Source organism: Amblyomma americanum, chromosome 2 (genome assembly GCF_052857255.1).
Source record: "Amblyomma americanum isolate KBUSLIRL-KWMA chromosome 2, ASM5285725v1, whole genome shotgun sequence".
Lineage (NCBI taxonomy): Eukaryota > Metazoa > Arthropoda > Arachnida > Ixodida > Ixodidae > Amblyomma > Amblyomma americanum.
In genome coordinates, this window is record NC_135498.1 from 203,128,804 (window position 1) to 203,152,965 (window position 24,162).

Sequence of the window (24,162 nt, forward strand, 5' to 3'; positions counted from 1 at the left end):
CTGCGGCAGTGCTTTTACTCAATAATTAATGTCTTTCGGTGAAAACAAAGCAGATTGATCATTGTGCACTTATTTTACTGGCCTGCGTGTTGGCTTTGAAAAGCTGTCTTGTAAGAGAAATGGGGGGCGGGGGAAAGAGGGAAAAACATTGCGGTCCCCACTGCAGTGATGGTGCATGCATCGCTCTTGTGCTGTTGCTTATGAAGGGGGTCGAGGGCTCCTCAAGCTCCTCCCATACTGCTGTCTTACTCGGCCTCTTCCCTATATTGTATAAAAATAAACAATTGAATTGAATATAGCTGAAATTGTAGCACGAATTGCATTTAGCAATCATTATTGGTCAATTTCGGCTGATATTATGTGAAAACCGTGGCGCGCCTAAGCCCTAACTTCAAGCTGAACCTATCCAAACATTCCGAACATTTCCTTCCAAATGATGTCCAACAGATATCAAAACTTTTGTATCGTGAGTGGGATCCATACCAGCGCAGATGAAACCAAGAGAACTTCGTTTCTCAGTGCTTTAGGCCACGTGGCGATCGTCGAAGGTCCAGAAGGTAGGAAACAGCAATTAAAAAAGAAATATCAGCTGGCCATTGCAGAAAATATGTAAATATGTTTTTAAGCACGAAACATTCTGCTCAAACAACTGAATACGTAGAGCTTGTGTATGTTCTGGGGTTGTACATTACAGTGCTGACTAAAACGTGGGTACCTTGCAGTGTCCTTGATAGGTAAGTTCTGCGAGCCGCCTATAGAATACTGACATGCATTAAACTGTGCAGTCGAGAAGTAGCATCAATCCAGTTTACAAAACGTTGAGCGCTTTGATCTTATCAGCTATGCATATTCACGAAAACATTTTTGTGCAATTGATTTATGTACAGTATATGCTGAGGACTGCCGACTTCCTAATGAGGATGTCGCTTTTATTGAAGAGTTGTGCGCTAAGGGTGAGCGTTTCTTGGGCAATGGAGTGCTTTTCAAGGTTAGCTCTTTTTGCTTAGTACCGACCGACCAGGTGCGAACACCGTGAGTGCTAACTTGAAGCTTTCTCAGCTCCATTTGAACAGTGGTTTATGTGCAACATGAGCCATATTTGTGATGGACCAGCTAAAATTCGTACCTAGGTCTGCATCAACCTTGATTTAGGGTTAAAAACCTCTGCTAGTGGTTAGCGGTCAGTTCTATTCTTTGCGACACAACAAACTGATCATAGGTAATAAGTGCCACGCGTATAGGGCAACCACAGACGAAGTATGCGAGATGGCATAAGCAAGGAGCGCGATTGAAGCCAAGACAGGCAGTACACCACCGGTTTCACCCTCTTTACATTCAGGTTCAGCATAACAATGTCATGTTTGAAGGCAAACAAACTGCATATCGGTTCTATTCACGAAAGTGCGAAGAATCGCCATCAAACGCACATCACTGTAATCACATATCGACGCGTGCTCGGCTGATATAGTTGTGATTACTGAAACATGACACTCAGCGCAAATAAAAAATAGCGAAATATTAGACTGAGAAAAAACATATAACTTTTACAGATTCGATTGCGATTTCCGTGCAGGCGTACGTGTACTCATTGCCGTGAACTCTGTATCAATTCCTTGGCCTTCCCAATAGATTCGCCGCTCGAAATAGATTGCACTCATGTAGCTCTTCCAACGGGCAACCTTATCTTTTGTGCGTGGTATTGGTGTCCATCCTCACCAGCTACTTTCTGCACTGATCTTCATGATCTCCTTAACAAATTAATTATCCGGTACCCAAAATCATATTTACTCATACGATGTGATTCTTATTTTTCATATATAGTGATAAAAGAACCGTTGTTCACTCTCTTAAGCAGCCATTCTCGGAATGCATTCATTTTTTAGATATCTGTGCCGGTTTCGATAACGCAGTTGATTCATGAGCCCACACGCACTACCAACAGTCCCTCAGTGTGCAAGGGAGCAGCTGCAAGATGCCGACGCATCCAAAGTGCCTCGTCTTTTTTGTGCAAGCTTTTGCTACATGCGGCGGTCCCTCCTACGAAGATGCGGCTTCACCGGAATTAGTGTACCTGCCACCGTGGTTTGCGTGCACCTATCTTGAGCGTCATCACACATCACAGTTCCGTGTTGAATTCGAGCGATGCAAAATTATCGGAACTTTACCGTGCGCTTTCCGGTCACGACAGAGTGACATCGACAAATTTGGATGCATCGGAAAACACCCCCCCAGACGTTTTTCGTCAGTGAGCAAGGAAGCAGCTGCAGGATGCAGACGCATCTAAAGTGCCTCGTCTTTTTTGTGCAAGCTTTTGCTACATGCGGCGGTCCCTCCTACGAAGATGCGGCTTCACGGGAATTAGTGTACCTGCCACCGTGGTTTGCGTGCACCTATCTTGAGCGTCATCACACATCACAGTTCCGTGTTGAATTCGAGCGATGCAAAATTATCGGAACTTTACCGTGCGCTTTCCGGTCACGACAGAGTGACATCGACAAATTTGGATGCATCGGAAAACACCCCCCAGACGTTTTTCGTCAGTGAGCAAGGAAGCAGCTGCAAGATGCCGACGCATCCAAAGTGCCTCGTCTTTTTTGTGCAAGCTTTTGCTACATGCGGCGGTCCCTCCTACGAAGATGCGGCTTCACCGGAATTAGTGTACCTGCCACCGTGGTTTGCGTGCACCTATCTTGAGCGTCATCACACATCACAGTTCCGTGTTGAATTCGAGCGATGCAAAATTATCGGAACTTTACCGTGCGCTTTCCGGTCACGACAGAGTGACATCGACAAATTTGGATGCATCGGAAAACACCCCCCAGACGTTTTTCGTCAGTGAGCAAGGAAGCAGCTGCAGGATGCAGACGCATCTAAAGTGCCTCGTCTTTTTTGTGCAAGCTTTTGCTACATGCGGCGGTCCCTCCTACGAAGATGCGGCTTCACCGGAATTAGTGTACCTGCCACCGTGGTTTGCGTGCACCTATCTTGAGCGTCATCACACATCACAGTTCCGTGTTGAATTCGAGCGATGCAAAATTATCGGAACTTTACCGTGCGCTTTCCGGTCACGACAGAGTGACATCGACAAATTTGGATGCATCGGAAAACACCCCCCAGACGTTTTTCGTCAGTGAGCAAGGAAGCAGCTGCAGGATGCAGACGCATCTAAAGTGCCTCGTCTTTTTTGTGCAAGCTTTTGCTACATGCGGCGGTCCCTCCTACGAAGATGCGGCTTCACCGGAATTAGTGTACCTGCCACCGTGGTTTGCGTGCACCTATCTTGAGCGTCATCACACATCACAGTTCCGTGTTGAATTCGAGCGATGCAAAATTATCGGAACTTTACCGTGCGCTTTCCGGTCACGACAGAGTGACATCGATAAATTTGGATGCATCGGGAAACACCCCCCAGACGTTTTTCGTCAGTGAGCAAGGAATAGAGATGTGAAGGCCTGAAAAAAACACTGCAATTTTGGAAAAAAACCGGTTTTTTTCGTTTTTTTTCAGACGAGAAAAAATGGAAAAAACATCGAAAATTTCACATTGCAATTTCAAGGTTTTATGATTGCTTGCTTTCAGTTTAGGTTTTTGCTGTGAAAATCATTACAGCGTGCATCTTTGAACGATTGGAGAGCAGCCGCCATCGCCGGTGCCAGGCAGTGGTTTTAAAACGTTCGTGCTGCGAGTACGCGGGTTGAAGGCCAGGTCACATATAAGATCGAGGCTTGACTTCAAAACACACTGATACTTGAACTCACGGCTGAAGTAGACCAGAATGGCTGCAAATTCTACAGCGCGACACACACGGCATAAATGACATAGGCTGCTGTGCACGTAATCGGTTTTAGCCAAATAGAAACCTTGCTTTCTGAGTAGGACGGCTACACAGTAACACCTGAAACTCTGGCAACACTAAGCGAGATCAAGCGTGATGGACTCGCCCTGCCATCTAACGAAATGTAGGCGCAACAAAGCTGAACCATTAACTACTACAGCCAATATCGTCTACAGTGGACAGGGCTGCAGAGTGCTGCCATCTGTATTCTGACAAAACAAACGCAAGCACGATTACTTGGAGTGCATGCCGCTTTGTTAGCGTGGTACACGGTTCTGGCTGTGACAATGGTTCGCCCGCGGTCGAATGTTTGGGAACACTTTTCTGTGTGCGAAACGTCCACTGGCGGGACAAAGCGAGCAGTATGCAAGTACTGCAGTGTTCAGCATGGATTTCCGAACGCCACACGTTTGACAAGGCACCTGTTGGCGTGTAAGAAATGCCCGCTGGACATCAAGGAAATTTGCAGCAAGGAAACGAACCCCAAACATCCTGCTGGTGTGTCAACTCAGTCATCAATTGAAGCAAGTGAGTCAGAATTCTGTAAACACGATGAAGAGCAGCCATTGCCAAAAAAAATCAAGAGTATTGCGCCTTTTGTAGACCGCATGACTGCAGAGCAGCAAAGCCAAATCGACACTGCCTTGGCTCGAGCGATCTACTCAAGCAATGTGCCTCTCTCTGTGACTGAGAATGAACATTGGAGAGCAGCTTTTAAGATGCTTCGACCGTCGTATTCTATGCCTTCTCGACACCTTCTGAGTGGACCTCTGCTGGACTCGGAGTACACTAGAGTGAAGCAACACGTCGAGCAAACCGTGAGAAACGCTTCGTGTCTGACACTGTTGACAGATGGATGGACGAACATTCGTGGCGAGGCAGTCATGAATTTCGTCGTGGCAACGCCAAAGCCATTCTTCTACTCAGCTGTTGAAACAGGCCAAAATCGTCACACTGCGGTGTATGTTGCTGCCGAGATCTGCAAAGTGATTGAATCGCTGGGAAGCGATAAAGTAGTGGCGCTAGTCACAGACAATGCCAGCAACATGCAAGCAGCCTGCAGTATTGTTGCAAGCAAATACGAGCATATCACATGCATTGGATGTGCAGCTCACGGCCTGAACCTGCTTTTGAATGATTTGATGAAACTAAAGACATTGGAGGATGTCCATCGTACGGCAAGGCAAGTTATAAAGTACGTGAAGCGTACCCACATCGTTGCTGCGACGTTGCAGGAGAAACAAGAATCAATAGATGGTAAAGGGAGATCCGAAACTCGAAAGCTTCCGAGCAAAACAAGGTGGGGAGGCATGGTTCTGTCACTTCAAAGCCTCTTGAGAAACAAGGAAGCCCTTCAGCAGACCGTGATATTAAGTGACCTCAAAGTTAATAAGTCCGTGCGAGAAACTGTTTTGGACGAAGACGCTTTCTGGAAGTCCGTGCAAAGCTGCCTGCTCCTCATTACACCAATTGCGTCAGCCATAACCTCACTAGAGTCGGACAATGCTCTGCTGTCCGACGTTCCAGAAGCCTTCCATTCCATTAGAATTGAACTTGCAGCAAACCTGGCGACCTCCGCGTTGACAAGCGAGGAACAGATTCGAGCGAAAGAAATGATCACCAGGCGCGAAAAGCTTTGTTTGCGACCAGTCCACATTGCTGCTAATTTGCTGGATGCAAGATATAGAGGAAGACACCTGGACGATGCGCAGATTGCAGACAGTTTTGAGTGGATATCTCAGCAAGCAGGGCACCTTTCACTGGACATCGGTAAACTGATTTCCATCGTAGCAGAGTACAGGACATCCGCAGGAATATGGTCCAGGACAGGGGTCTGGGACTCAGCGAAGCACGTGGCCCCATCTACCTGGTGGCAAGGCCTTTGCACCAACCAGCCGCTAACTCCTCTGGCTTGCCGACTGCTACAGATACTACCATCATCCGCCAGCTGCGAACGAAACTGGTCACGTTTCGGAAACGTCCATACAAGGATTCGCAACAGGCTTTCAGGGGAACGCGTTCGAAAGCTTGTGTATGTGCAGTCGAACCTAGCTGTGGACACAACTTCAATCCCTGCTGCTGCGCGTAGTGCCGCATCCAGCGACAGTGATTCTGAGTCCGATATGGGGCGACTTATAGATCAGGTTTCATGTTCCCATTCTCGGTGCAATAGAACAAGAAGTTCGTTCCATAAATATGATATTTATACCTTCATATTCGCCTCAAGTGCAAATCATTATTTATCTTCGCGGTGCAATAGAACAAGAAGTTCGTTTCACAATATGACATCTACAACTGCATATTCGACTCAACTTCGGAGCATTATTATTGATCGTTGTGTTTTTGCAAATAAATTTGTTTTTGTCACGTTTCGCAAAACTTTCAATTTTTCATAAAAAAAAACCCTGAAAAAAACGGTTTTTTTCATGCCATTCAAAATTTCTTGAAATTTTGCATCTCTAGCAAGGAATCAGCTGCAGGATGTGTATCGTACGTCAAAAGGGAATAGGCACACATTGCAGCAAGGTGCTGTGCCGACGAACAAAAATGCCCCTCGGCAGTTTATTCCTCTCCTTTTTAAATGCCACGAAACGAAAGAGGGGAAGGGGAACGAGGGAGGGAAAGATGCGGCCCGCCGTTCTCGGGCTGATAAGCTGCTATTTGATACATCTTCTCTTCTGTATAAAAAACGAAAAAAAAACAAAAAGACAAACTACAATATTTGGCGGAAACTGCAGTCATAGTGAAGTCGTCGAGGTTCCCCACATTGCCTGGTTGATTTCCGCGGACCTGACGAGGTGAGATCGTTTTCATGCGTAGCTGCTTTTGGATCTTCGATGTTCTGTCTGTGCCGTGGAGATTGTTCTTGCGAGATGTCGACGTCCCGGCCTGTCTCCTGAGCCGCCTGCGTCGGATGCACCATGTTTTGTCGGTCGGTATGTGCGTGTCCTCCCGGGCGGTCGATATCCTGGTCTTTGTCGCTGAGACACTGTTTTCCCAGGCTGTCGACGTCCTGATCTCTGTGCATACTTTCATCGCCTCCGGGAATGTGCAGCAAGTGTTGCCTGTTTCGCCTCAAGAGCCGCTGGTTCTCAGTCTTCACCACGTACGACCTCGGTGCTGCTTTCTCGATTACTGTTGCTGTGCGTGACCAGTTGTCGCCGTGCACACGAACTGAACTGCCCTCTTTGAGAGGTGGCAGTACCTTTCCCCTCGAAGATTGGCAATGCTTTCGCACTGGGACACTGGAATCCTCGTTGTATTCAGGCAGGGAAGTGCGGAGGCGTCGGCCTTGCAGCAGTTCGCCCGGAGAGCGGCCATCTTCTAAGGGGGAAGAACGATAGGCTAAGAGACCCAACCAAAAGTCACCGCGTGACTCATTCGTCTTCTTAAGGATGCGCTTAATTATTTGAACCCCCTTTTCCGCAAGCCCATTTGACCTTGGGAATTCTGGACTCGATGTGATGTGCTGGAAGTCGTACTTCTGCGCAAACAAACGAAATTCTCGCGATGAAAACTGGGGCCCGTTGTCAGTCCACACTTGCACCGGGGTGCCGTACCGTGAGAAAATGGCCGATATCTTGGCTATGACCTCTTTTGCCGCTGTGCCTCTTAGCTTCTCTACTTCAGGGAAATTTGAGTGGGCATCGTACACTACGACATAAGCGGCTCCCCCAAACTGGCAGAGGTCAATTCCTACGCGGTACCATGGCCTATCCGGGGTGGGCTGCATGAGCAAGGATTCCCTCTGCTGGTTGTACGCATACTTTTGGCAAGTACTGCACAATCGCACGAACTCGTCAATGGCACTGTTGAGCGCAGGCCAGAATACCAATCTCCGCGCTCTGGCTTTGCATTTATTTAGTCCAAGGTGCCCCTCGTGAATCCTCTGAAGAATTTCTGCTCTCATAGATTTAGGTATGACAACTTTAGAGCCCTTGAGCAGTATTCCTTCTACCACAGACAGCTCTCTGGCAAACGGCTTCAGTTCACCGTCGATGGCAGCCCCTTGTGAAATTCGCTGTCTCACCTCGCTTATGTACGGGTCATCCCTGATTTCCTTTTCCAGACGCTCTTTAATTGGCGTGCTTACGATGCTGGAGACGACCTGTACGGCATGGATGTCGCAGTCTGCTTCCGATGAGGCACTCGACGCCTGCGTTGGCACCGGTGCACGTGACAACATGTCCGCCAGCAGCAAGTCTTTGCCAGGAACGAACTGCAACGTATAATCATATTGTAGCAGCCTAATAAAAAAACGCTGCAATCGCGGAGGCATGTCTGCAATGTTCTTTTGGGAAATTGCAAGCAAGGGCCTATGGTCAGTTTCGATCAGTACCCTGCGGCCATAAACAAAATGATGGAAGTTTTCGCATGCGAACACTACCGCAAGCGTTTCCTTTTCAATTTGCGAATAGCGGGTTTCGCTACCTGTTAGGGTCCTTGATGCGTACGACACTGGTCGCCAGTCACTGCCATATCGCTGCAGTAGTGCAGCGCCCAAACCACTCCCCGAAGCGTCCGCAGTGATCTTGGTTTCCTTTGCTTCATCAAAAAGCGCGAGTAATGGAGGGTTTGTCAGTGCGTCGCAAATTTCTCTCCATTCACGCTGATGCGCCGCCGTCCATTCAAACATGACGTTTTCTTTTAAGAGTGTCCGCAGTAAGACTGCCTTATCACTCAGTGACGGGACGTGCTTGCGAAAGTAGTTAACAACGCCCATCATTCTGCGCACTGAATGCCTATCTTGCGGCGCCGGCAGCGAAAGGACGCTTTCAACTAAGTTGCGACCGGGACGAACGCCTTGCTCACCTATTACGTCGCCCAAGAACGCAATTTCTTTCAACCCAAAACACGCATTTCTGCCTGGGAAACGTCAAGCCCGCCTGTGCTGCCCGCGTTAGCACGGCATGGAGGCGCTCGTTATGCTGCTTCTCACTGTCACGCCACACTAGAATATCATCAATGTATATGCGGACGCCTTCCAGTCCCTCGAAGATTTCAGTTAGCGTTTTCTGGAAAACTTCGCTCGCTGATGAACTGCTGAAGAACGCCAGAAGCTAAGAGGCACAGCGGCAAAAGAGGTCATAGCCAAGATATCGGCCATTTTCTCTCTTATCTTCGGATTGTTAGTGCCGAAAACAACCTGATCTCTTATCATAGATTCTTCGAGCGTGCCGAAATTGCATAGCTTCGCCTATTTCTTTAACTGCCGCAGATATTGCTCAAAAGGCTCTCCTTCATCCTGCACGCGGAGGCGAAAAACGTGTCTTTCGTAAACTTCGTTTCCTTCATCCACACAGTACGCCTCAAACTTGCGCAGCACTGTCTGGTAGTCTTCCTTGCTCTCACCTGCTTCGAAGGAGAAGTTGTTATAGACGTCGAGAGCCTCTTCACCCGCGGCGCTCAGAAGGATTGCCGTCTTGGCGGCTTCCGATCTGGGCGGTGTAGTGGGCGTAGCCGTGAAGAAAAGCTCCAGTTTTTGCTTGAACGTGTGCCAGTTTCTTCGTAGGTTTCCGGAGAACTGTAGCGGCTCTGGAGGCTTGACAATATCCATATCGGCGGGGCAACCCCACTTCTGACACCATGTATCGTACGTCTAAAGGGAATAGGCACACATTGCAGCAAGGTGCTGTGCCGACGAAGAAAAAAGCCCCTCGGCAGTTTATTCCTCTCCTTTTTAAAGGCCCGGCCGCGGCGGTCGAATTTCGATGGAGGCGAAATTCTAGAGGCCCGTGTACTGTGCGATGTCAGTGCACGTTAAAGAACCCCAGGTGGTCGAAATTGTCGGAGCCCTTCACTACGGCGTCTCTCATAGCCTGAGTCGCTTTGGGACATTAAACCCCCATAAACCAAACCAAACCTTTTTAAAGGCCACGAAACGAAAGAGGGGAAGGGGAACGAGGGAGGGAAAGATGCGGCCCGCCGTTCTCGGGCTGATAAGCTGCTATCTGATACAGGATGCAGATGCATCTTAAGTGCCTCGTCTTCTTCGTGCAGGTCAGTTACAAGCAACGCCTTGAATTTAAAAGTGATTCTTTGTGTTTGGTGTGCTCTCTTCCTCAGAGTTGCTATGTGAGTGTGTTGCGGGTTGCTTTGACTCATTTTGCCTACTGGTACTCTTGTTGAGTGGGGACGTTGAAACCAATCCAGGCCCCACCTGGTCAGTGTCTGATCAGTTGGAAACCATTATTGAAAATCAGAAAGTGTCTGCAACTGAGCTGAAATTATAAGGGAGAAGTTGGATGGCCATATATCTGATTCAAACCGGGGGCTGCCTGCTATTAAAGAAAACGACTCTTTCACGCAGACAATAAAGAGGGTAGAGGAATGCGAGAGTTCTGCTCTGGAGTTACGGGGACAGATTGCATCACTGTGTAGCAAGGTTTATGACCTGAATTATCGCGCTTGGTGTATAACTTGACTATCTTTTGTGTCAAGGACGATAGCGCAGAAACGCCGAGGAGCCGTAGGGATGCCGTGTTAACAGAAGTGTTTGAAAAAAGCTACGTGTTACGGTCGGGAGCGTTGAAAGCATACACCGCTTCCGCAGGCAATTTGAAGATAAGAGTAGACCACTGATAATATGGTTCTTCGATTTTAATAAAAAAATTAAACTTCTTAGGAATGCTAAGAAGCTGAAAGGCTCAGGAATGTTACTATCTTAGGACTTCCCACTTAGAATTGAAAAATTACGGAAACTGCTGTGGTCTACCGTTAAAGATAATTGCAAACCTGAGGAAAAGGCACACGTATAACTTCACAAGCTAGTTTTCAATGGTAAGACATACGTCTGGAATGCAGTAAGGAATGAAAGACGGAAACTTACCATTTCAAATGAACGCAAATAAGATTCGAGAAGGCGAGAATTCTGGCAATGTCAGTGTTCCCTCAACATCGACACGTATTTCACGTGGAATCAGAAACAAAAGACTCATAAATGACGAGCTGATAATACCAGACCGTTACGACTCGTTTCCTTCAACGCTCAAAGCATGGCCTATAAGACAGCCGAATTCGAAGCACTCCTTTACGACCTGGACCCGCACATTAACTTTCTGACAGAAACCTGGCTTCATTGTGAAATGCCTGACGGTTTAATGGTTCCCCCGCCTAGAGAATATTGCGATGCGGCAGAGCGACACGTGGAGGTGGAGATGCGATAGTGCTTAAGGAAAGTATATCTACTGTGGGGCTGCCGGGTATTCCTAACCATGAGTCTTTTTTTGTAAGATTGATTTCTGTGGCAACACTGTTGTATTAGGCGTAGTATATCACCCTCGTAATGCTGATGTCGCCTTTTGCTTGAAGAGCTGTGCAATTATGTTAACCGATTCCGGGGCGACCAAGTGAAGTTGATTTTAGGTGGCGGTTCCAACTTTCCTGATATAAATTGGATCCACATGAGTACTATGGGCGCCAATCCGGGTCATTATGAGCTCCTTTTGCACACTGCCTTCACGTGTAATCTGACCCAGATTGTTGACAGACCAACCAGGATCTGTGCCTCTGTATCGCACATTTTTTAATTAGTATTGATTAGTTCTGCCCTTAAGTGTATTGCTGTTCATGTTTTGGAGGGTGTATCTGATCATGATCTTGTTTGCTGTGTTTTTTACCTGTCGGCTTATGTTGAGAGCAAAAAGCGTCTCATTGTTGTGAAAAATTTTAATAGAGCTGATGATGTAGGAAATTTGGATTTTCTATAGACCCATCTTGGCACCTTTAGGGCTGAGGAGAATGTAAATGTGTTATGATACATCTGTAAAAAGATATGCCTCAATTGCTTGACAATGTATGTTCCTAATGTTAAGAAAAAAAACCCATGGATTACGCGAGACGTCATCCGCACTAAACGTAAGCTAAAGAGAATGCGGCGTTCAAGTAATCGGAATAAGAGAGTATGCTAGGCAGTTTATTAAGAAATAAGATCGAGCAAGCTAAGGACTCCGTTTTTTAATTTTACGCTTGCGCGTTTTCTCAGTGAAGCACCGGAAAAGTTCTGGCGCTACAATAATGGTAATAAGCAACGCAATTTGTCATTAATAGTTAATGGTTCTCCTGTCACAGGGCCAAAAGATATTGTTGGTGTGTGTAATGAGTATTTTCAATCAGAGTATACTAATAAAAACTCGAGTTTTACCTCAAACCCCGACGGCTACACTTTAATGCAAAATATTAATTTTCTTCTGAAGCTTGACGTTAAAAAGTCTAGTGGGTCTGATAACATTCCTTCAGCTTTTCTCCGCCGTTATGCAGAATGGTTGTCACATTACCTGGAAGTTATTTTCAACGCCTGTTTGCCTCAGTGCGCTGTCCCATCAGAATGTAAAACCGCACGTGTCGTACCTGTTTCTTAAGGCAAGGACCTATCTTGTGTATCTAATTATCACCCAATATCTTTGGTCTCGACCAGCTGCAAAATCTTCGAGCATGTGATCTGCCGAGCTTTAAGCAATTTTTGAAATCGACCCATTTCTTGAGTGATCAGCAACGTGGGTTTAGGCGTGGCTTATCTACCGTCTCTAAACTGATAACCGCTTGCCCTGATTTTTTATTCCAGTTAACAACAAACAAGAAATCCACACTGTTTTTCTTGACTTCGCCAAAGCCTTTGATAAGACACCCCACACTAAACTGAGAGGAAAGTTTTACACTGCCGAAATAAATCCTTACATTATTGACCTGATTACAGCCTACTTAGAAGACAGATTTCAATATGTTCATGTTGGCGATGAGTACTCTGATGCACTTCCGGTTTCATCTGGCGTTCCACAATGATCAGTTCTGGGGCCTATCCTATTTTCAATCTATGTAAATGACATAATTAATGTGGTTGATTCCGAAATTAAAGTTAAACTTTTGCTGATGACTGTGTTTTATACTCCTTAGTTAATTCCACAGCTGACCAAATTAAGCTTAACGGTAACATGCAGAAGTTCTCAAGCTGGTGCCAGCAATGGGATATGTTTCTTACATTAATAAATGTTCGGTACTCAGAATTTGTGAAAAATAAACTGTTCTGACTCATCCATATTGTATAGCTGGCGTACCACTCCCGAAATCCTCGTTTGTAAAATGCCTTGGAATTCAGATAGCTAATCGCCTAAACTGGGATGCCCACTTCGTTATTACTTGCGGGAAAGCTCTGAAGATTCTATGATGTTTGAGACGCAAACTGCTGAAGGCCCCAAAACACGTGAAACTGGCAGCGTATAAGGCTTTAGTGCGGCCTCGTCTGGAATATGCCTGTTGTTTATGGGACCCATTTACAGCCAAGAATACTTCCAAATTAGAAACAGTGCGAAGGATCACAGCCTGTTTCAGTTGCAACAGACACAAAGGAACGGATAGTGTAACAGCAATGATCAATTCTATTGACCTAGAATCTCTTCAGGCAAGGCGCACTGAAGCAAGGTTGAAAAGTTTGTACCTAATATAAAATACTCTGAATAAACTAAAAACTCATGATTATATTACTCCTGCTTCGTGAGCAAGTACGCGTTACAACCATGAAAAAATGCTACTAGAATTTCTTGCATATTCTTATACAGTTAAACGCTCATTTTTTGTCAAATCGACTACAGAGTGGAATGAGTTTCCGAAGTGTGTAATGAAGAGCCGGAATGTAGAAATGTTTGCTGATAATTTGAGAGCCTTTTGTATGTGAAACTCTCGTTGCTTTTTTCTCGCATCATCTGTTCGCTTTTGCACGACGCTCGTCTAAATCTTGTTTATTTTTTACTTCTGTCTGTGCTCACCCCTGCTTGGAGTAAAGCGACTCCGCAGTAATAAATAAATAAATGAATAATTCAATACTTTAGAAATCTTTTTTACCACAGCTCCTGATACGGTCTCTACTCCAACGTACATTAAAGGAATCATTGAAAACTTGCTTCTCCACAAGACAATTACGAAGAAAGTTTGTTTTACGAAAGCCGTTAAAACTATGCGATTTCAATGCCACCGATACCACACCCATCACCGCTGAACTAGAATCATTCATTACTGAGTACACACTAAACTTTTCCAAACGTACTCCTAAACAGAACTGGACATTGTACAAGCACTAACTGCTTATGCTAATAGATTGCCATTTGCCTAAAAGAAAGGTTGTTTCGAAGTCTGCCTCACTGTGGTTTACTGGAACCCTACGCCGCCTGCACAATAAAATAAACGTATTTTTCGTCACGCCAAAGCAACTAACCTTCCAGAACGCTGAGCTGCATGATATAACATTTACGCAGAGAACTATCGCCGTCAAAAATACAAAAAATTTTTTCGATAGCACCCTCCCATCACTTCTAAAATCTAATCCACCACGCAAATTTTGGAACTTTGTTGGTGCAAAGAAAGCAAAGTATCTAAACTAGCCCTTTCGGGCAATTTTCCGATCCCTCCGAACCAGTGCTGCTCCGTTTTAAATGATGTACTTTGTTCCGTTTTCTTCAAAAGTGCTCCTACGACTCTTCCGTCTGTGCCTAATTGCTCTTTCTTGGCAATGAATTCCATTACTATAGAATGGGCTGGTTTGGCAAAGTTGATTGAAAACCTGAAAAAATTTGGAGTGGCTTAGCTAGGCTATGCCAGGATATACCTAGCGGAAGCTAAGTCATAGCTTGGTTAGTCTTGGTTAATCTTGATTGCCAGTCCAAGTTAGTCTGGTTGTCCGGCTAGTTGTCACGTGGTTCGTCACGCGGTTGGCCACGTGACCAGTACGTGGTTGGTCACGTGGTGCGGTGCGACCACGGTGGGAATGCGAGCATGGCGAGACTGCGAGTTCATGGCCAATGTATCTTTCGCTAGAATATCTTCTTCATCGGTCGAAGATTCAATCTATTTCAAAGTGCTCAAAATTATTCAACCGTATTCTTTCATTATGCATTCGATGATTTTTTCTCAGTATCTAGGCTCATCAGTACTCCCAAGCGAGTAGAGGGTTGGTAAGGTTGTTCCGGTCCCTAAATAAGGTAACACTGATACCCGTAATAGCAATCGTCCTATATAACTCAAAATTATTTGATGTAAACGTTTGGAGCATGCTATATTCTCATTTCATCAATTTCCTTGAGTCTAATTCCTTCTTTGTGGCTAAACAACACGGTTTCAGAAAGAAATTCTCATGCGAAACACAATTTAGATCTTTTACTAATGACCTATCTGCACATGCTGACAAGAGGTTCGATGTACACTGCGTGTCTTTCGACTTTGCGAAAGCTTTCAATACTGTTTGACACGATCTCATAATTTTTAAAATTGGCATGCTCAACATTGATCCAAACGTACTAAACTGGATTAAAAGCTTTCTGTCAAATCGAAGTCAGTAGGCTTCTGTTTACAACTGTTCATCTTCTCGCGTTACCGTAACATCGGGCGTACCCCAGGGATCGGTACTGGGACCTGTTTTATTTCTTATTTACGTTGACGACATTTCTAAATGCATTTCCCATTCATCCATCACACTTTTCGCAGATGAATGCGCCGTTTATCGCAAAATAACTGACCACACTAATTCTATTAAGCTTCAAGAAGATCTTGCAAGCATATCTAGCTGGTGCGATAAGCGCTTTATGCGACTAAATGCTAACAAATGTAAAACAATGCATGTATCGCGTCACACTAATACCACTGACAACACTCGCACTCACTTTCTTCGCGACAATTTCCTTGAATCCGTCGACTCATACAGATACCTAGGTGGTAATATTTCACATATGCTATCACGGCATATGGACGCCGAACACATCACTAATAATTGGATACTTACGCCAAAATTTCTTTGCTGTGCCTCTGCCGATAAAACTAACACTATACAAAACATTATTGCGGTCAAAGCTAGAATATGCATGAGCAGTATGGGATCCCAGTCAAATCACACTAATAAACACACTTGAATCCACACTTGCGTAGCTACATCTGCGAAACCAAAAATTTCAAAGAAAGAATTCGGCAACATAAAAACGACGTCCGAAAATTCGCAAGAGAGCGCAATCCAGTAGCCGAACATTCCGAGGACTCCGACCATAGAATCAACTTTGAAGAGACCCGCATCCTCGGAACCGAAACAAATTACCACAAGAGGCTCCTTCTGGAATCCTGGCATATCCAAAGCACCCCGAACAATATCAACCGCACAAAAGGAAACCTGCCCCCAGTATATGCCCAGGGACTTCGCTCTTGAACTCAAAGAAAAAAAGTCGCCATTCACCAGATCCCTGCAGTGCGCCAGCGTGAATAACTGCCTAAGCCCTCCTCCCCACGCCTTTCGCATCACAGCTGTCTTTCCTTTGACCCCCTCTTCCCCCTCCATACTTAACAGAAGCTAGCTATTGCCCTCAGTCACCCCTGATGAAGGAGCCGAGTTGGCTTCGGAACGTTGGGTAAAAGCTTTGGCTTGAGATGTACAGGGTCGTTCAAATATGTGCGAACACGGCGCAGCGTCGCCGCGCTCCGCGGAGCGTCAGCGTATCCGGCGCGGTCGCGCATCGAAACAATTTGGCGCAGGCGCTCAGGAGACAGGAGGCAGTGCTTCGTGTCGTCTGCTACAGTGCGGAAGCGGACCGTGCTTGCTTTGCTGGGAAGCGCACCTAACTCTGTGCTGGCAGCGCCCAGGCGCGCCGAGATGGCATTGTCGCATTTTACTGACTGCAGCGCGTTGTTCATGGAAGGGTATCAACTGGCAGAGGGAGCTAGCTTTGGCACGGCAATCTCTTATCCGCTGGCGCGGCTGATAAGCTGCTGCAAATACGTGTCAAGCTAAGCGACTGCTCTGTACTAGGGAATGATTCTCGAATGACTTGTGAAAGCGTGATCCACTCACATTCTTTATGTTCATCGGCTGACAAATGTCAAGCTAACAGTTTTAAAAGTAATGATGTCACTTTTTTTTCTTTTCATGCTTATTTTTTATGCTGGCCCAGTAATAAAAGCGGTGTAACAGTCGAGCGGTGTGTCATTTTTCGCCGAACCTTGGCAGAGCAAGCGATGTCTCGTGTTCCGGATAGCGAAAGATGGCAAATTGTAGCGCTCAGCCTACAAGCATATTCTCAGAGGAGGATATCAACGTTAACAAATCGGCCACTTTCGACCGTGAACCGTATTGTTCAGGCATATCGAAAGGAGCGAAGGATCAAGGATCATCCGCGGACAGGCCGTCCCAAAGTCACCAATGAAGACGACGACATGAACATCGTTGCGGCCGCTGTGGACAAGCCCACTGCTAGTGCGACTAAAATTAAGAATACTGCCGGGCTTCCAGGTGTGTCAAACGCAACAGTGACGCTTCGCCTGCGCGCGGCTGGCCTCAAGTCAAGAACAGCTGTACAGAAGACACTTGTGAGCGAGAAGAACAAGGAGAAGCGCCTGGCATTTGCCCGAGATCATGAGCAATGGACAGCGGAGCACTGTGTAAATGTCGTATTTACTGACGAATCTGCTTTCACGACAAGGTGGGACCAGTGTCAGAGAGTGTGGCCGCCTGAAAACTGCCGGTAAGTATAATCATTGAAGCAATTGTATCCTAAAATGAAGGATCATTTTAGGCACTAGTATTTACTGTTATTAGGCGTTAAACGTTAATATGCTTGTTCTAACAAGTGTCAAGAATAATTTTTGCAGTGGCCTAACAACTGTAGTTCTGCAAAGCGCGTACATTAATCAAAATTTTATATTAACCTCCGACAAAAATAAAGAAAGTCTCTAAAATACCAGCACAGCTACGATCAGTGACGAACGCTACAACCATAATAACTAGTTTCAGAGTTTGTGTCAGTTACAGCTGAAATCTATTAATATCGAATGTTATAAGCTGGCGCGTACATTTAAATCGCGCAGAACATCTTGTTCATCAAGAAATAAGGGAATGGTGAGAAAGTGACTGTAGGATCGGTTAATATTAGGAAGTCGTTAGTGGCAAAGGAGGCTGCTATTGCCCTAGCGTGCGTCAGTACCATAACCAAGATCATCTTGTCTGACAGTAATGCAGCTGTTCACAACTTTTTTAAGGGGGTGGGCTCCAGTCAAGCCGCCAGATTACCCCTCAAGCGGAGAGGTCTCCCTCATAAGGGTTCCTGCTCATGATAGCAATCCGCTGTATGAGGCTGCTCACAGTCTCGCTCGAGAATTATACATCCGAGCTGCTCTGGAGGTGTCCCTGAGTGGGAATAAAAACACTCTCATCAGGTATAAAGAAATAACCGAAACACCTAGGCTGAATAGGAGAAGACTCTCACTTCCTGATAGGTCGCTCACTCCAAAAGAGTGCAGAACCTGGAGGAGGCTTCAGGTCAGCAGATTCTTTCCGCACTGAATACTACACGATGAAGACACTGGGGAGCCTGAGCTCTGCAGTAACTGCCACAAAATGACTTCGCAAAATCACTTAATTTGGGAGTGTCCGGGTTCTCCTGGGGTTAAAAAGCATCTTAGACCTTGCCACCAGGCAAGAGCTGATCCGGAGCCACGACCCAGATTAGCAAAGAGACATCATCCGTCAGGCGGAGACAGCTTACTACAAGATTCTCTGCGCGGTCTCCGATACTGAGACCCGGCTGGGAGGCACCCCCTCCTCATTGCTGCGCCCCGACCGTGAGGCCCCGTGATGACGGGAATTAAGTTCATTGATTCATTCATTCATCGAGAAGTAGGTGCCGATAGACGGCCAATTTTTACGCTGTGGCATAGTTTCGGAGTATTTTATGATCTCTCAAAGCAACTGAATTCATAAAAAATGGCCTTTTTGTATGATTTTGTTGGGTGGCCCGGTAATGACCGCTAGACAATTCTAAGAGATACTAATTGATATTTCTATTCATTCTAGCTTGCCGCTCACACCTGCATTTTTTACCAACACTAAGAATTTTTTTTCGTTTTCTGCAGGTATATGCCTGAGTACATGCAGCAGGTCGCTGCCAGCGGCCGGTCCGCTGTGATTGTTTGGGGCGCTGTGACCGCCGAAGGCCTTGCACCCCTGGTTCGCCTAGAGAGCCGCTTCAGTGGAGAGGCATACTGCTCAATCCTGGACGATGTGCTCTTCCCGTGCCTTCTAGGAGGACCATTTCCGGAGAGCGACTTCATTTTGCAGCATGATAACTCGCGAATACACAAATCGAAAAGAGTTTCTGCGTTTCTTGAGCTCCGTGACATCGCAGGGCTGGAATGGCCTCCTCAGTCCCCTGACCTAAATGTTATTGAAAATTCCTGGGGCCTCATGAAGAGCGCCACGACCTGCCGACAGCGGCACGGCCTCTCAGCGGATGCTCTGTGGATTTTTGCTCAAGAGGAGTGGGAGCGGCTGAGGTCCAATGCGAGCCTTTGTAGGTCCCCATACAGGTCCCTCCAGAACAGGATGAAAGCCGTCATAAACGCAGGAGGCGAACCGACCCACTACTGACCTTGGTCATGGAACTCGTTGAAGAGCAGCACACAGGAGAAAATAAAACTCCGCGCATGAGCAAGCCCTGAACAGACTCGGTGGAAAATAAATTTTATTTCCTACAATCAGTTTTGCGTTCTCAATTAGATGCTTTATCTTGATGTCAAACTTTTGTGCCCATGAAAAAATACCTGATGTGCGAGGTTGTAATTTTGCCTCCAGTTGTCGATTCTGATCGAAGGTTACTTGTCTCGTCATGTTGGTGATTTTTAAACGCGTACTGTATTCCTACCATGTGAGAAATGTCCGTAGAGGAGCACCGACACCTTCAGCGTCTATAGCAGGATACAATCTAAACTTTTGACACGCTATGAACGTAAGTGTGTACAAACTGAATGCGCGCATTTTTCTCTGAGTGTGTGGCACGTAGTAGCTTTTTTCTGTCTCATGCCGAAAGTTGTAAATAATTTTCGGGACACTGCGTAGGGTTCAGGGTGAACTAAGTGTAAAAGAAAGATGGCAACAGAAAGTCAAAGGGAACCGCTGCAATGCTTGAGCAGGAGCCTTAGTTCGCTATGCAGCGTAGGGTTGTGAGTAGGGTTTTTCGTCGTTTGCATTTTTATGCTTCAATATGCTGCCAAGTAAGAGAGAGCATCGTTTTTGTAATACGATGCGTAATGAGCTTGTTTGGAATTGCAATTTGTTTCACGATCTTTCGACTGTTTATTTATTACTTGGCATTTTGCAGTTCAATTTCTATGTGTTCTGGAATTTGGTACGTTCTTACTTCACCGCAAAATATTAGCAAATGGTATTTTAATCCGAAAAGCTAAGCAATTTCGTCGTTGAGAACTTAAAAAAAAATACTTCTTTTCGACGCGATCAACTTGACTGTGATAGGGTGCAAAAAGAAAACAGCTAAAAGTATACAGCAGTGGGCCGTGTGCCATGAGCAATCACAAGAGTAAATGAAATGAGCTTTTTATGTTCGACAACAACAATTAGCGCAGAGGAATTGAAATTTTAAAGCTAGTTAGATTTTTCTGTTGTGAATGAATTCTGTGTGGTGATCTTGAATGTGATTCAAGCTATAGCCTTCAATCAACCTAGGTGCAAACGCTTCATTTTGTCGCTTTCATTCCTAGAGTCATTTATTATGAGGTCTCTGGCCCCAAGTATCCTGCTGCAAGGAGCGTTTAACTGGCATAGAGCCCACGCGCCGCGCTCTTCTTATTGTCACCGTCGCCACCTGAGACTTTTCGACTGGAAGCCTATAGCAAATGTGCTTCCTGCAATAAACATTTGTTCCTGATTAGGCCCTTTCCTCGCGGCTGTTTCATACGGCTGTTTCCTTGATGTTACGCTACGGTACACCACGTTCGAAGAAAGCGATGCCGGCAGAAAGCGTCAGCGGAGAAAGGAAAAACACGTGAGTGGCGCGGCAACAGAGTAGAAATAATTCTAATAAGGCATTTCAGTGCTACGATCAGGGTCCTTTGACTTATGGCATGAGCTTCCAACGAAATACATTGTTGTTCAGCCTTCTTAATGGTGCGAGTAAAGATTTCTTGAGTAAAGGAACAGTCACACGATTGTAGAAATTTACTTTCATACCTTTTAAAAAATCGTACAAGGTTCGGTGCTTTCTTTGAATTTTATAGTAAGTTTCGAAGTACTATCAAGCAATCGGCGGGCTATTTCGCCCTAGGCCGAACATGGACCCAGAAGAGCAAAGCTGAAGCCATCTCCATGCACATGGTTTAGCAGCTCCTGCTGTAAAACATCTCATTCGACTTAGGAAGAACGGACAGAAAACAAATCTGCTCCGTTACCCCACGCCGCCTGTAGAGTGCGGTCAAGTGCTGAGAATGTCTCGCTGCGCCTGCACTGTGGGGAGCACCTGACTTTTGAGTCGGAGGAACCAAGTTCGATCTCGGCCGCTGTGGCCCTGTTTTGGTGGAGGCTAAAGGAAAGACGATCATTTAATGCGCTATATCCGTGCATGGTAAGAATCGCCGAGGGTCGAAATGATACTGATCCCCCTACTACGTCGACGTCTCCCATAGCGTGAGTCGCTTTTGGGCATTTCACAGCATAACCAATCCAGAATAGAGCTGAGAAATTTGAAACACCTGCATTTAACCGAGTACACTCCGCGGGGACACATGCTGCTGAGTTGACGTGTGCGGGACCAACAACAACGCGCTACAGTCAGTAAAATGCGACAATGCCAACTCGGCGCGTCTGAGCGCTTCCCAGCAAAGCAAGCACGGTGCGCTTCCGCACTCTAGCAGACGACACGAAGCACTGCCTCCTGTCTCCTGTGCGCCTGCGCCGCATTGTTTCGATGCGCGACCGTGCCGGATGCGCTGACGCTCCGCGGAGCGTGGCCATAGGGTGGGTGCCTCGATGCCTGCTCGCCTCGCCTCCGCTTTCAGGGTGAGGACACCCTTTGTAGCACCCTGCGCCGCCATTTCCCCCTCGCAGCGGCATGTTGGGTAACACGCGCCGGTCGCGTATACTGCGCGCTATGAATGTGGCGTCGTTTTTGTGCGGTTGCGTGGCGACTGCAATGATGCGAATAAACTGTAAATTGAGGCTACATGGTTGTTTCGCTCGTGGCAGCAATGTTCTGCCAGTTTTGAATGTTTTTTTACATGATGCAGTCGCTGCGAATGCACGCCGATCGAAAAGATATGACTGGCCGCTGCGTTCCCCACTCACTGGCTACACTTAAAAAGAGCCTGCGGTTATAGGCGCCTCCTTCGTAGTCATAATTTACAGTATCAGAGTCGCCGAATGCTGTTGGATTATGCTACATTTGCTGTTCTACCGTAAAAACAGTTTACTAGATCCCAAGTTTCTCAGGTATGCCAGCAGCGCGGAGGATGATCTGCCGAACATGACTATTTTTGCGTGGTTAACACCCGCTTGTCCAACATTAACTGGGATGACTTTGTCTTATTACTCCACCATATGTAAATACTTTTAAGCAGTAATAGGAAATGTTTTTCCAAACGATCCGTCACCACACTCTTCTGGGGCGGACAACTGAGGACATGTCTGAAACAATACGTTCATATTTTCTCGTTTGCTAATGGCTAAGGAAAAACAAGAAAAGCGACCGATTCACAAAGAAACCTGAAAAATTCAACTCTAGATTACGGGTTAATTTCAATGCCACTATTCACGCCAAACTCAACTAAGGGGAGTCGGAGCAACACAAGCCGCCTTTCTCGCTTCAGCGTAATTGTCTGCTCCAGTTGCCAAAAGACGCTGGCTTGCCGCCTTACTCCATAGTCGCTGGCCAAGGCAGTAGACCTCTCATTAGGTACTTGTCCGGGCTAATTGCAGTAAGTGGTTTTATTAAAATATTAAAAAGGAAAGAAAAGGTTTCTGCTAGCCCCGGCATCTGCCGTCGATACGGAAGCAGCTGAGCTGGGGCAGCGGAAATAAAGGATAGCAGAGAGAATGGAGAAATGAAATGAAAGTGGTGAATGGACAGGAGCAGAGAATTTGACTCATGTTGAGCAGAAAGACGCGCGGCAGGCAAGCTCTCATCGCCGATGCTGTCATCAAGAAAGAGAAAAAAAAGTAAGCTCCAGGACATGCCTGCCCAGAAGCACGAGGGACGAATTTTACTTATTTCGTGGCTATACGTATATATCTTTTAATTTCGTTTCGTTGAAGTGGACAGGCTGGTGATTACGAGCTGGCATTGCTTTGAGCCTTCCCAAAACTGAAGTCAAAATTTCACGAATAAGCAGTGGTTATGGCTATCACGCTCTTGTGCAAAGTGAATCATACACACGCACAAGTTAATTGTAGACTACGAAAGAAAACCAAGCAGTAGCAGATTCAACAAAAGTGACCGTTTCACACATTTCTTGAAAGGAAGACAAATTATAAAATAATATGAGCCAATTTTGTATTACCATTAAACAGTGAGACTCCTACACAGTTCACTGGTCTATTTCAACAACACCCCAAACGCGAGGTGAGCAGTGTATGTCAAAATCTTTTGATAGTTGTTATGCTTTCATATATTTATCTCTTATATACTGCCACTGGTTTGTCAAAGTATCAACAGAGGAGCAAGCTAATGCCCAAACATCCTCGAAACTGTCGTTGACAGGAAAGCTTGAAATTCTCATTAGAACTGCCCGAGTGGCAGTGTTTGGCGATTATGAAACTCCAGCTCTAAATAAGCAATTCTGACTGTTGGAAGAGCAATCGAGATGTAGAGTATCCGGGTTTACAGATAGCGCCGGAAATGTTACAACCGCTGTGAGAATGTGACGAATGTTCGCAAGGCTCCGAATTTCTCAGCAGATGAGCTGCGAAACTTGACATATTTTAGCTTAACTCCGATTCACTGTTTGAAACATCTCTGGTACCACCCTTTCTTGTTACAACACCAGGTTTGCGGATTTTCACGCGGTAGTGGCAGTTTTGTCTTCCGAGCGGCCCGCCGCCGCATTGTGCTCTATGCCGCCGAAAGGGAGAGTGTGATCCAACATGTTGCCGTCGCGGGCAGTGTCCTCACCCTGAAAGCTGAGACGAGCGGGCATAGAGGCAACCCACGCGGTCACGCTTCGCCGTGTTCGCACATATTTTGAACGACCCTGTACAGTTTATTATATATGGCTACGTGTTAGACTTTAAAGACGAGACATGTAGTGAAGGTGGTACGTTTTATTCAACTTTCTTGACTGCAGCAGGTAATGATACTCGTTGCTAGCGCTGTGCAGCGGAATTTCTTGCCTCGCCAGAAAGTTCTTTCACGTCGCACAAACATTCGCCAAAGCTGCGTCCCCAGCCACTCGGGTAGGGCCGAACCAAGCGTTGCAAGCATGCCACCACTCACCGGCGTCAAATGCTTCTTATGCCAGAGTCGTTCACACACGTCACTCACACAGCCAAACGGGTTCAATTCATTCATTTCATTTTATTT

General features: G+C 46.2%; 1 protein-coding gene and 1 long non-coding RNA gene across 2 annotated transcripts in view; both read right to left on the reverse strand.

The window, feature by feature from the left end:
* The window catches only part of SerT (Serotonin transporter), a 429,862-nt gene that overhangs the window by 275,271 nt on the left and 130,429 nt on the right, over window positions 1-24,162 (reverse strand). The gene's annotated exons all lie outside the window — the stretch shown is intronic.
* Window positions 9,455-9,789, reverse strand: LOC144122109 (uncharacterized). Its single transcript, XR_013312808.1, has 2 exons — window positions 9,699-9,789; window positions 9,455-9,511 (listed from the first exon to the last, which is right to left on the reverse strand). It is a non-coding gene; the product is annotated as an uncharacterized LOC144122109 (long non-coding RNA).